The following is a 13136-nucleotide window of genomic DNA, read 5'->3' as shown; positions in this document are numbered from 1 at the left end:
ACACGGAAATCAACATGGCACAGAGGGCCCAGGAAAACTGAGTTCTACTCTGCAACCAGTGCTGGGGAAGAGCATGACAGCAAAGAGCTGCAGCTCTACAGGTGCAATAACAGCTGACCAATGCCAGCAGTTTCTGGAAAAGGAGGAAGGCCTGGGAAATGACCCAGGGTTTACTACATAAAGATCCACCTTGGATTTGATGGAATTATCAGCTCTGGCTATCAGCCTCAGTCTCTTTTTAGCTGGTTTGGTGAGATTGCAGTGGTTAATGATTGATGAACTCACTAACCCTCTTATGTAAGGTGTTTCTGGTCCCTTTCTGGAATTTTCCATCTGTACAGGAGGAGAAATTGTGGAATAGAATATTCCTAACAGGAACATAAGGCATAAATCTATCCAGAAAATAGGAGGTCATCACTAGTCTAGACACGAAATGACAAGTAGTATGTTTGCCTGCCTGTAGTCAAAAGTAAGGTCAGTGGAATTTCGTAATTCTTGCCACACTTCTACCTGGACTCTATCTTGTAAGAACTGTACATGAAGTTCAGTTCCTCTTGGACTCTACATGCACGGCCTTTAAAACTAAGGCATTAATATCCCTGGAAAGAAGTTAATTTAAGATAAAATCAAGTGATGGTTTCTTTTTCATTGTGTTAGAAAATTCTCTCCATGCATGACCTACGTTGTAAGAATTTTTTATGAAAACCATCTTGGGTCACAAAAATGGTTACCAAAGTGTTTTCTTTTGAATTTGAATTTTAAAAAATGATGTTTAGTGTAGGATTGTTTCTTATTACAAAGATAACATGTAAGAACTACAGAAAATTTGGAAAATTCCAAAAAAAAAAAACAAAGAAGAAAATAAAAAATCCTTGAATTTAATCCCAAGGCAATAATAATTGTTAATACTTTAATTATATCTAATCTTTATTTTTAGTCTATGGATATATTAAAATAGATTTTAGAATGAGATGAAGTAGATAAAAAGAATTCATGTTCCAAAAATATATGAAGGATTTCATTTTTGAAAATTACAGGTTACCCTGACATCTTTCCTGTGCCCTAAAACATAAATAAGCAAAGAAGCTTTAAAATCAACATAGAATAAAGTGGCAAAAATATAAGGCATATGATTTCCAAAGCTCTGAAATATGGCTAAAATCATTTTATGTACGATTAATTCTTGCCCCAGAGTTTTTAATATTTAACATATCTATAAATGGACTATTATGGAAATAGAGAATTCTGTCTCCTTTCCAGAAAGAATTATTTATTGATTAGCCCTAGCTTTGCAACTAAGCACCTGGTACTTGTTTGCAACACATGAGTCACTTAATAGAACCACCTACACGTAATTCAATTGTCTTTGTGTTCTGCAGAGAAAAATGAGTGAAAACTGTATCTCTGCTAACCTATAACTTATTGCTTGAAATTTGTGTGAGTCTGAAAATGACAATAGAATAGCATTCTATTTCTTAATTATTTATTTTCCTTGCAATATGTGTCTTAGATGCCTCTGGTGCCCAAATTCATCCTGACTGTCACCATCTCTAATTTCAGCTCTTGCTCTTGTAGATAGGACTACACAGACTTCAACTCAGAGAAGGGAGGGAGAAGCCCTTGACCCTTGTGTGCTGCTTGTCTCTGCTTCCTGCTCTGGGGCTCCGTAGAGCCCAGGTGCTGGCAGAGTGTTTCTTGGTTGTTACATATGCTATGACTCAGAAATTTAGCGCAGTTAACACTCTTGAGGGCAACCGATGGAGCCAGAAGCTAACAGAAAATTCCTTACATCTTTCGTACATCAGATAGTAATTCTAGGAGGTATCCAGTACATTCTCCTGGGAAAATTGAGCCCTTTTGCCACAGCATTGAGATTAATACACACTTCTTTCTATTGACTAGTCTTCCTCTGTGCCTCATGGTCCTTCCCACTCCTGCTGCCTGGGCTTATCTCCCAAATAAGTTGCCTACACACAAGTCCTTCATCAGGCTCTGTTTTCAGGAGAATCCAACTAAGACCACAGGTAAGGGTGGTATAACATTATAGGATATGCAAGTAACATGCTAGTGAAATTAACCCATGTTGTTCTGTTTAGGAGATCAGATGTATGTTAAATGGAACCCTAGAATGCATGATCTTTAGCGGGAAAGTAAATTCAAACTGAATTAAATTTCTAAAGTCGTTATTCAGACTCACAATGTGAATTCAGCTCTAACACCATCAGTTCTTGGCTGTATAACCCAAATCAGAATCCAATATCAACGAGACTTACTTAGATTATCTCTATATTAAGGATGATAATATCTATCTCAGGAAAGGAAAGAACCTGTAAATGGTAAGAGATCATGAAGTATTTTGTAAATCGTGATAAGATGTTGGCTTCTATCCTGAAGAAATGGAGATTAGCAAGAGGTTTAAAACTGAAGACTAGTTGACTAGATTCACATATAAGAAAGATGACTGGCAACAGGGGGGTAGAGGATGGATATAAGGGAACCAATAATAGGAAACCTGATGGGAGACTGTCATTAAGCAAGTAAGAAATGATGGTGATATCATCCTGATGTGAATCAGAAGATTGGGGTGGGGACAGTGAGAAGTGGGCAGACTTGACTGAGAAACTCTGTGATCAAATTGATGTTGGGAACAGAAATGTAGAACAAACAGTGACATCCTTTTTTTTTTTTTTTGTCTTTTTGCCTTTTCTAGGGCCGCTCCCGCGGCATATGGAGGTTCCCAGGCTAGGGGTCGAATCAGAGCCGCAGCCACTGGCCTACACCACAGCTCACAGCAACGCCGGATCCTTAACCCAACAGTGACATCCTTGTTTCTATCTTGGGCCACTGCCTGCTGTGGAGTCATTCACTAAGGCAGGGAACACAGGAGGATAAAACAGGTTTTATGGACTGTGGGGGGCTTGGATCTGTGTGCCCTGAGTTTGAATTTCCTATTACACTTTTCAGTAGAGAAATATAGTTGGGAGATGATGGAACCAGAAAGAATTCCTGTGGGAAGTGACGGCCAAGGTTATCCCTATGAAGAAGGGAGCAGATACGGAAATATTTTTAAAAAGAAAATCTTGATAATGACAATGGGGTTGCAAATGCTGTGAATAAAGAAATGGCTCACCAGAAATGCAAAAGTACTAAAGGCTGGCTGCCATCTATAAGTGCTAAGAAATGTCCTTCATTTTTAACACTAAAACAGGAGAACTACTTTTGTGGTGTCGTCTATATTTTTTCAAAGATTTGTTAACTATTGCACCCTAGATCTACCCTATTCTTTTCCATCACAGCTTCTTTAAAACCATTCTTTGCTCCCCAAACACTGGCACCTTAGTCCTCTTTCATGCCTTTTGCTTCATGGCAGTATAAGCTGTGAGTTGTCAAAAGGAGCTAAGGGTATTCTGAGCATTTTCCAGAGACAAAGGTGGCAAAGGTGAAGGATGTCCTTCACTTGGAAATTTCCTTAGGAATTACACGCCAACAAAAGCAGTAGAGATGTAGAACATTGAATGGCGCACTCTGAATTAAAATTAGAGTTTCGTTGTACAATGGCTCTCTCATTAAAAACCACATCCTTTCAGAAGGACTCAGAGAAAGCCAAAAGCTTCTACCATTTTCCTTTTTTTTTCTTTATTTTTATTTTTTTTCTACTACCATTCTCTTCACAGATATATTATTAGCACATTTGGATCTCTTTTATCATGCTACCCATAGAATAGAATTACTGTAGACGGTAAACCATGTTCGATCTTTGGCTTTATGAAGAATCGTGTAATAATGACACTGCAGTTAAATTGCTAGAAGAAATGCAATCAGACACTTGGAGGGGTGAACACAACTCTCTTAGGTGGCAAATCTAAATAATGAGCTAGGAGACTATTTCCTGGAAGAAGAGTTGCCATAAGGAAAGGCATCTAACACAGTCAACAGGGAAAATTCTTGTTCCACTTTGCCTTAATACAACTGCAAGCACTGTGGACACAATTATTCTGATGCGTGATCTTTCTACTATGCTTTAGGGCTTGGGAGTCTGGATATAACTTTACCCTAAACAAACTTTGGATTTGACTTTTTGGTTGTTTTTGTAGTTAAAGATGGTTTAAACATTAAATATGCACATACACATATAATGCACACATAAATATATGTATACATTAATATACGTATATCAATATTTGTATATACATACTATGTTCATATATATACACATATATACACACATGCATGAAAATATGCAAATGTACACATACATTTCATGACTTACATTTCACGACTTCTAGGCAAATACTGGAAATGGCCTCAACATATTTAAATAATTCAGAGAAATTTAATATTGAATAGTTTTGATGTGTATTTGTGAAATAACTAGTTGAGATAATTACTGGTCTATGGTGATTCTTAAGAATATCATAAAACAATTTCAGATCACCCCCAAATTAACCATAACACTTTTTAAAAGGTATGATCTCTGATGCATAGGAATTTCATCATGGTACAGTCAAGTCCGGGTTGGTTGACTTTAATATATAGTATGAACTCTTGGAGTTTCTTATTTTCTTATCCTTTCTAGGTTTGCAAGCATTCCTTGATTTTGTCAACACTGGCACACTCCAAAAGGTCATTTTGATACTCTGGAGCTTTCATTAGTGTTTGACCTTGCTATTGTGAAATACATATCTGCCCAGTAAAGAGTTTTATTTAGGTGGACACGTTTTCTTATAAATGTCAATGTATTCTGAGATAATTAAGAATTATGATATTGTCCTGGGGGTTGATGGAAGCTTACAAAATCACTGATTATTTGTTGCTATTTTAATGACTGCAAAATTACTGGTTAAATAAAATATGTTCAACAAAGATGCTTGTGTCTTTGCTCAATTCTTGCTGTCTTCCAGGGTAGTAAATGATTCTAAAGAGTGAATGCTTTATCTACACAGTTTTCAGCTATGAAGACTCAGATCTGATCTTCCAGAGTTCCATCTCTCTCTTTCTAGCCCCCTTTAGAAAATTCCTCTGGTGATGCATTTTCAGCAAATCAGGTTGAGCTGAAGGATGGGGGATATCAGCTGCTTTTTGTTGGTAGTATGTATCTTGGGGGGCACAGACATTGTTCAAGAGATGCTGGAAGAACACCAAGAAAAAGAAAAAAAGTCAGAAAATGAGATATAAACTATACGTATTTTATTATACATATAATACATTACACACACACACACACACACACACACACACACACAATTTCTTTTTAGGGTCACATTTGCAGCATATGAAAGCTCCCAGGCTAGGAGTTGAATTGGAGCTGCAGCTGCTGGCCTACCCCGCAGATGCAACAATGCCAGATCAGAGCTGCATCTGCAACCAACACTGCAGCTTGGGGCAACGCCAGATCCTTAACCCACTGAGCAAGGCCAGGGATCAAACCTACTTCCTCATGGATACTAGCTGGATTCTTAACCCACTGAGCCACAACAGGAACTCCATAGACTTGATATTTTTAAGTGAAAAGAGATTTTAAAAAACTGGAATCCAATCATACAAAAAATCTATATTTAGTATTTCCAGACACAAATCCTTGCTCTCTCTGTACAATTAAGCTACATTAGTGATATTGGTTCAGGCAGGACTGTGCCTCTTTTGTTTTTGTTTTTGTTTTTTTTTTTTTGCTGGTACACAATTTGAGTTTTCTCCCATCTCACCGGACTTATAGACCTAGCAGATGATATTAAATATTTTTATCTTTTAGAGAACATTTATTTCGGAACCTGAAATATTAGAAATAAATTTCTAAGAGTTCCTGTTGTGGCTCAGCAGAAACGAATCTGACTAGTATCCATGAGGATGCAGGTTCTATCCCTGGCCTCGTTCAGTGAGTCAGGGATCCAGCGTTGCTGTGAGCTCTGATGTGGTAGCAGATGTGGCTGGGATTCAGTATTCCTGTGGCTGTAGCATGGGCTGGCAGCTGCAGCTCTGTTTCAACACCTAACCTGGGAACTTCCATATGCCGTGGGTGCAGCCCTAAAAATAAATAAATAAATAAATAAATTTCTAAACTCAAGACCTGAGTCTTTCTCCTCTAAGGACAGGCCAACCTCTCAGTCTATCTGGATCTTCTCTACTCCTTCTCTGCATCCCATGTTTTATCCTCTTCAACATCTGGTGGCAAATGGCAGCCGATGGTTGGGATTTTTTGCTACAAACTTAGAAGGTAAAAGGCAAATCTTATCTTTAAATACATCAAAGGTGGATAAAGTTTAAACACATTTGTAAATATATTATATCATATCATATTATATTGTATTATATTGTATTATATTATATTATATTATATTATATTATATTATAGAAATATGACTCACCAGGAGATCCAAGTTCCTAACTATAAAGTCTTGAAACCAAACTATAAATACTTTGGTTTATCGCTGTTTCATTACTTAGTTTATGTACACATAATTCTATCATTCACATTACATCTGTTTCATTATTATTTTATATACACATAATACTCTCATCCACTCTCATCTGTTCTGTTTAGTTTTTAAGGGTTGGTGAGCAGCACATAGGCAAGGTCCATTTGGGTTGAACTCTTAATAGCATGCCTTAGAACTTTATTTTCCCAGATCTAGAAGCGACTATGTCAACTTTTGCAGCAATCAAGTCTGCACTTGAACTATTCAGTCTTCCTTCAAATAACCTGTTTTCTTTTCTGCACCTCACCTGTGATGAGGCTGGCTTCTTATCATTTGTGTTATAATATTCCATAGTTTTATCATTTGGTACCAGATTTACACCTGGATGCATATAAACCAGGTGGATTCTTGCATAGGCCATACATTACGGACAAATTGTCTTTCATCTTTTCTTGAGTCAAATTTAGATTTTTTATTTTTATTTTTATTTGTCTTTTTGCCATTTCTTCAGCTGCTCCCGCAGCATATGGAGGTTCCCAGGCTAGGGGTCTAATTGGAACTGTAGCCAACGGCCTACACCAGAGCCACAGCAACACGGGATCCGAGCCGCGTCTGCAACCTACACCACAGCTCAGGGCAACGCCGGATGCTTAACCCACTAAGCAAGGCCAGGGATTGAACCCACAACCTCATGGTTCCTAGTTGGATTCATTAACCACTGCGCCACAACGGGAATTCAAGAGCCAAATTTAGTTTTGTAACTTCTTATACAACTATCCCGGATGCTACCGTATTTAATCTCTTTCTCATTTATATGTTAACAAAAATCCAGTAAAGAAGATTCTAATAACATTGTTACCTTACCATTGCAGGGGCTTATAAGGATATTGTTTTGGCTCTATTTACAACTGAACTCAAAACTTCCTGCCTGGTATTCTCTTTCTTGTATTCTGGGGTTTGCACTTCTAGAGGGTGGGAATATTGGAACAGATGGCTGGGAGAGTCAAGAACATCTGCAGGTGAGGAAGTTGAGAAAAGAGATATGAGAGATTAGAGACAAGGATCTCTGAAAGCCCTAGTGCCAGTTAATAGAGTGGAAGTGGTGGTTGAAGGCATAGAGTCCTAGTGTTTGGAATGCTGATCTAGGACTTTTGCCCCTTAGTCGTTGGGACTTTGATGCTAAATAATAGATCAATGACTCAGTAAGCCAGATGTAACATAAGGAAAAAGATTATGTCTGTCTTATTCCTCATGGCAACACTGGCATGAAACCTTCAGGGTTTGGCATGTAGTAACCATGATAAGCTTTTCAATTATTCCTCAATCAAGTTTATGAGATTATTACTGGTATTTTCCCTATTTGCAAATGAGGAAACTGAGACACAGAAAGTCTAAGTAGCTTGCTCAAGGGGACACAGACAGTATTCCAACTCAGGCATCTGGCTTCACACCCATTGTTTAGAAAGGAGGAGAGTAAAGGAGTGAAGGAAGCAATGGGTCTGAGATTCATTTTATCTCCCTTTTAAAAAACAGCAACCTGGAGTTCCTGTTGTTGTGCAGTGGTTAACGAATCCGACTAGGAACCATGAGTTTGCGGGTTCCACCCCGGCTCTTGCTCAGTGGGTTAACGATCCGACGTTGCCGTGAGCTGTGTGTAGGTCGTAGACGCAGCTCGGATCCTGTGTTGCTGTGGCTCTGGCATAGGCCGGTGGCTACAGCTCTGATTGGACCCCTAGCCTGGGAACCTCCATATGCCACAGGAGCGGCCCTAGAAAAGGCAAAAAAAAAAGACAAAAAAAAAAAAACAAAAAAAAAAAAACAAAAAACAAACAGCAATCCCATTCCTGGGCATCAATCTGGAGAAAACCATAATTTAAAAACATATATTCACCCCAATGTTCATTGCAGTACTATTTACAATCACAAAGACATGGAAGCAACCTAAATTTCCACAGAGGAATGGGTAAAGATGTGGTACATATTAGAATATTACTCAGTCATAAAAAAAGAATGAAATAATGCCATTTGCAGCAACATGGATGTACCTAGAGATTACCATACTTTGTGAAATAAGCCAGACAGAGAAAGACAAATGATATCACTTGTATGTGGACTCCTAATAAAAATTATACAACAGACCTTGTTTATAGAACAGAAACAAACTCACAGATTTCAAAACCATTCTTAAGAGTTACCATAGGGGAAACTGTGGAGGGGAGGAAAGAATTAAGAAGATTGGAATAACATATATATACTACTTTATAAAATAGATAATTAATAAGAACCTATTCTATAGCACAGGGAAATCTACTTAATCATTGGTAATAACCTATATGGGGGAAAAAGAATATGTATATAAAAATAACTGATTCACTTTGCTGTACACCTGAAACTAATACAACATTGTATAAGTCAACTATACTTCAATAAAATTAAAAAATAAATAAATAAAAGGAAAACAACATCTATTCTTCTTTAAGACTTGAAAGCCAAAAACGACCAGTATACTTTTTTAGGTCCACACCCGAGTCATATGGAGGTTCCCAGGTTAGGGGTTGAATTGGAGCTGTAGCTGCCGGCCTACACCACAGATCACGGCAACACCAGATCCCTAACCCACTGAGCAAAGCCAGGGATCAAACCTATGTCCTCATGGATGCTAGTCAGATTTGTTAACTGCTGAGCCATGGCAGGAACTCCAAAGAACAGCAGATGTACTAAAGACTAAGGAGTCCTAAATCTATTGGTCCTAAAAGTGAACTCCAGAGTTTTATGATATTGTGCCTGATGCTTGCATGATGCTACCACATGCACAACTGAACCCCAGAGCTTAAACTTTAGAAAGGTCCTGAACTCAAGACTATCTAAGTGCAGCCCCCACAAGAAAACATTACTTTGCTGCTAACAGGGCTGGCGTTCTAAAAGCAGGACATCATTGCCTTGTGGTGAACAGAGATTTTATGTTACAGGAACTGAGTTTAGTCAGAAGAAAAGGAAAGTAAGAAAGAAAAAAATGTGACAGAGAGTGAGGCAAAAGTTCCTAGAAGGCTAAGGATAAGCAAGACCATTTGGTGTGAGTTTAACAAGAAAAATGAGCCTTGGCAGACTTGAGTGAGTCCACTTATGTTTTGAGGTTTATCAAGAAAAACTAAGGCCAGGGGCTTGCAATTCTTGGTGTGTGGGAGTAGGGGCTGCACAAAATATCTTCAACCTTCACATTGCAGGCTCTATGGATTTGGGTGTGGAAGCAGAGCCCCAGGGCCTTCCTCAGTCCCAGGGCTCATTAGTGGGGTTACCATGCTCAGCACTCAAAACTGAATAAAACTTGGGTAAATAAATGAGTGAAATAAAATTATTATGACATATCAGAAATAACTACCATGATAAGTATATAAAGCAAAACATGTAAGAAAGTTCATTAAATAGCTAAGCAATCATTTCACTCAGACTATCAATTTTGCTTATCCACTGCCTTGTGAAAGCTTTCAGCACTCCTAAAAATATCAGTGTTAAGTTGTTTCTCATATGACGTTTATTTTTTAATTTTTTAAAAATTTTTTATGGTGCCCCTGTGGCATATGGAAGTTCTTAGGCTAGGGGTTGAATTAAAGCTGTAGCTGAGGCCTACACCACAGCCACAGCAACACTGGTTCTGAGCCACATCTGCAATCTATGCAGCAGCTTGCAGCAATGCTGGATCCTCAACTCACTGAACAAGGCCAGGGATCAAACCCACGTCCTTACAGAGACTACAATGGGTTCTTAATCCACTGAGCCACAAAGCGAACTCCTGATGTTTATTTTTTAAAAGAAAAGTCTCATTAACACTAACAACATATAACAATAAAGGAAAAATTTTTTCACATACTTCTATCACTCAGACATATCATCAACCTTTACTTTTTTCTACATTAACATTTTGCATAACCACTTTTCTATACAATTCTTACTTACAATTTATAATAATTCTTTGTTGTAACATAAAAGTCTGCACATTTTCTCACATTCGACCTCATGTGAAGAGTGGATCACATGCACACACCCGCCCCAATTTCTGAAGCCCCTTCATTTTCAGTGCAATCAAGACCTTTCTTGTCCCTGTTTCTTTAAACCACATTTTTTCTGACCCCCAAGCACATGTTCTTCTCTGGTAATTTTTGGAAATGTCTGTATCCTTCTAAAACATAACATTTATAAGAGTTTTAAATGTGCATATATGGAATTTTGTTGCAGACAACTAAATTGCCTCTAACCTAGGAAACAAATAATGCAATGAATATCCTTGCAAATGTCACATAATGGACATTGAGAGCATTTCTATGAGATTTATTAGCCAAGAGTGGGACTGCTGGAACTCTGGGCTTTTTGCATGGTGGGTTGCAATAAGTACTGTTGGATTGTTCTTCTGGGCAACTCGAATCTTTTGCTCATCAGTAATGCAAAAGGCTTCCAGTTTACATACAGTCTCAGCAGTATTGGACAGCTTCCAGATTTTTAAAATTTTTCTAACTAAATAGCTCTAAGGTGATGTCTCATTGTTTAATCTTCATTTCTTCGTTTACTGATGAATTTGAGGATTTATTTTAGTCACTCAGTTTCGTTTTTTGCATGATTCTTACTCTAGTACTTTTCTATTTTTTTTATTTTCTCTTTTATTTTATTTATTTATTTTTTGGTCTTTTTAGGGCCACACCAACAGCATATGGAGATTCCCAGGCTAGGGGTCGAACCAGGGCTCTAGCTGGCCTATGCCACAGCCGGCAGTGCAGGATCTGAGCCACATCTGCGACCTACACCACAGCTCACAGCAATGCTGGATCCTTAACCCACTGATTGAGACCAGGGATAAAACATGCATCCTCATGGATTCATTTCTGCTGAGCTACATTGGGAACTCCTATTTTCTTTTTCTTTTGACTTGCAAGAGGTGCCTATTTTTAAGATATTAATCTTTTGGCAGTTTTAGATATTACTGGTATCATCTGGCATTCCGTCATGTTAACTTTGCCCATAGTATTCTTTGTAATAGAGAAGTCCCTAATTTTGATATAGTCAAATTTCTCAATTTGATAAGCATATCTTGTATGTCTTGTTTAAGTACATATTTTTCTCCAAGGCATAAAATATCTCCCCTATATTTGCTATGTTGACTTCATACTATTTTACATTTATGTCTTTAATCTAATATTCATCCATATATTTTACATAAAGATCCAGTTTATTTTTCTGTATGTACTGAGATTTCCCATGAATTTTTCCCCATTGATTTAGACATGCTTTTCATCATGAAGTTTATATACATATAAAATTAAATATCTATGCAATATATTTAATATATTCCAGTGTATATTAGCTCTATTTTCACTTCCATTGGTTTGTTTATTTTCTACCATATCATTTACTTTTTACTGATAAGCCTTTGTACCTTTAATATCTAGTAGAAATAGTACATCTCTTGCCTTACTGAGTTATCTGTGGATTTTGTAGTAATTCTAGAATAAGTGTTCACACATTTCTGAAAAATGTTGCTAAGGTTTTTATTTGTATTATAATAAATTCAGAGATTTTCTGGAGGAATAGTTACATTTTTACTATAAAAGCTGTCCATTTTTGAACATGGTATATTTCTACACTTATTCACATTTTTTTTTCTTTTTTTGTCTTTTTTTCCTGTCTTTTTAGGACTGCACCTGTGGCATGGGGAGGTTACCAGGCTAGGGGTCGAATCAGAGCCGCAGCTCCCGGCCTGTACCACAGCCACAGCAATTTGAGATCCAAGCCGTGACTGTGACCTATACCACAGCTCATGGCAAGGCCGGATCCTTAACCCACTGAGCGAGGCCAGGGATCGAACCTGAATCCTCACAGATGTTACTCAGATGTTTTTCCACTGAGCCATGATGGGAACTCCTACATCTTTTTAATGTTCTCAAGAACATTTGAAAATATTCTCTGTAAAGGTATTTCACTGTATCATTTAAATTAATTCTCAGGTATTTTATCTTTTTGTTAATATTGTGAAAAATATTTCATTTTCTACACCCTTTTCTGGTTGGTAGTTGTTGATGTAGAGCAGAGGTCGGCAAACTATAACTCAGGATCCAAATTTGTCATACTACCTATTTTGTAAGTAAGGTTTTATTGGAATGTGGCCTGGTCCATTCATTTACAAACTGTCTGTGACTGCTTTCATGCCACAATGGCATGTTAACCTTAAGGCCTGCAAAGGTGAAAATATTTACTAATTTATTTATAGCAAAATGTGCCAACCCATAGGGTAAAGGAAAACATTGATCTTATATTCTGCAGTTATTCTTAAACCTTATGCGTTCTAATGAGTTATTTTTTACCTTTCAGTTCTTAGGCCTTATATTCCTTTCTTTTACCTTATATTATTGGCCATGATCACTAATGTTATGTAATAATTGATCCCCAAGGCCAGTACCTGACCTCCCCACTCCTCTTTGCTTCCACCCATTTTCTCAGGGCATTTGCAGTTGTTTTTTCCTTTGCATGAAACACTCTCTTTTCCCAACATCCACTTATCTTTTAAGTTCTTCAGTGCTTTGCTTAAAATGCCATATGGCAGTGAGGTCTTTTGCCCCTGACAGTTCCTCTTTCCCCTGTCCCTGCCACCATAAGCTTCTTTCTTGGTGCTTCTCACCATCTGACACAATGTATTTACATGTTTATATGTTCATTACCTATATCCAAAATGAAATA

This window comes from Sus scrofa, chromosome 4 (assembly GCF_054392235.1).
Source record: "Sus scrofa isolate SSC_HxYL_T2T_F1_AM1 chromosome 4, Sscrofa_HxYL_maternal_Yorkshire_Landrace_v2.0, whole genome shotgun sequence".
Taxonomy (NCBI): Eukaryota; Metazoa; Chordata; class Mammalia; order Artiodactyla; family Suidae; genus Sus; species Sus scrofa.
The sequence above is the reverse complement of the archived record's forward strand: the minus strand, read 5'-3'. Positions refer to the sequence as shown.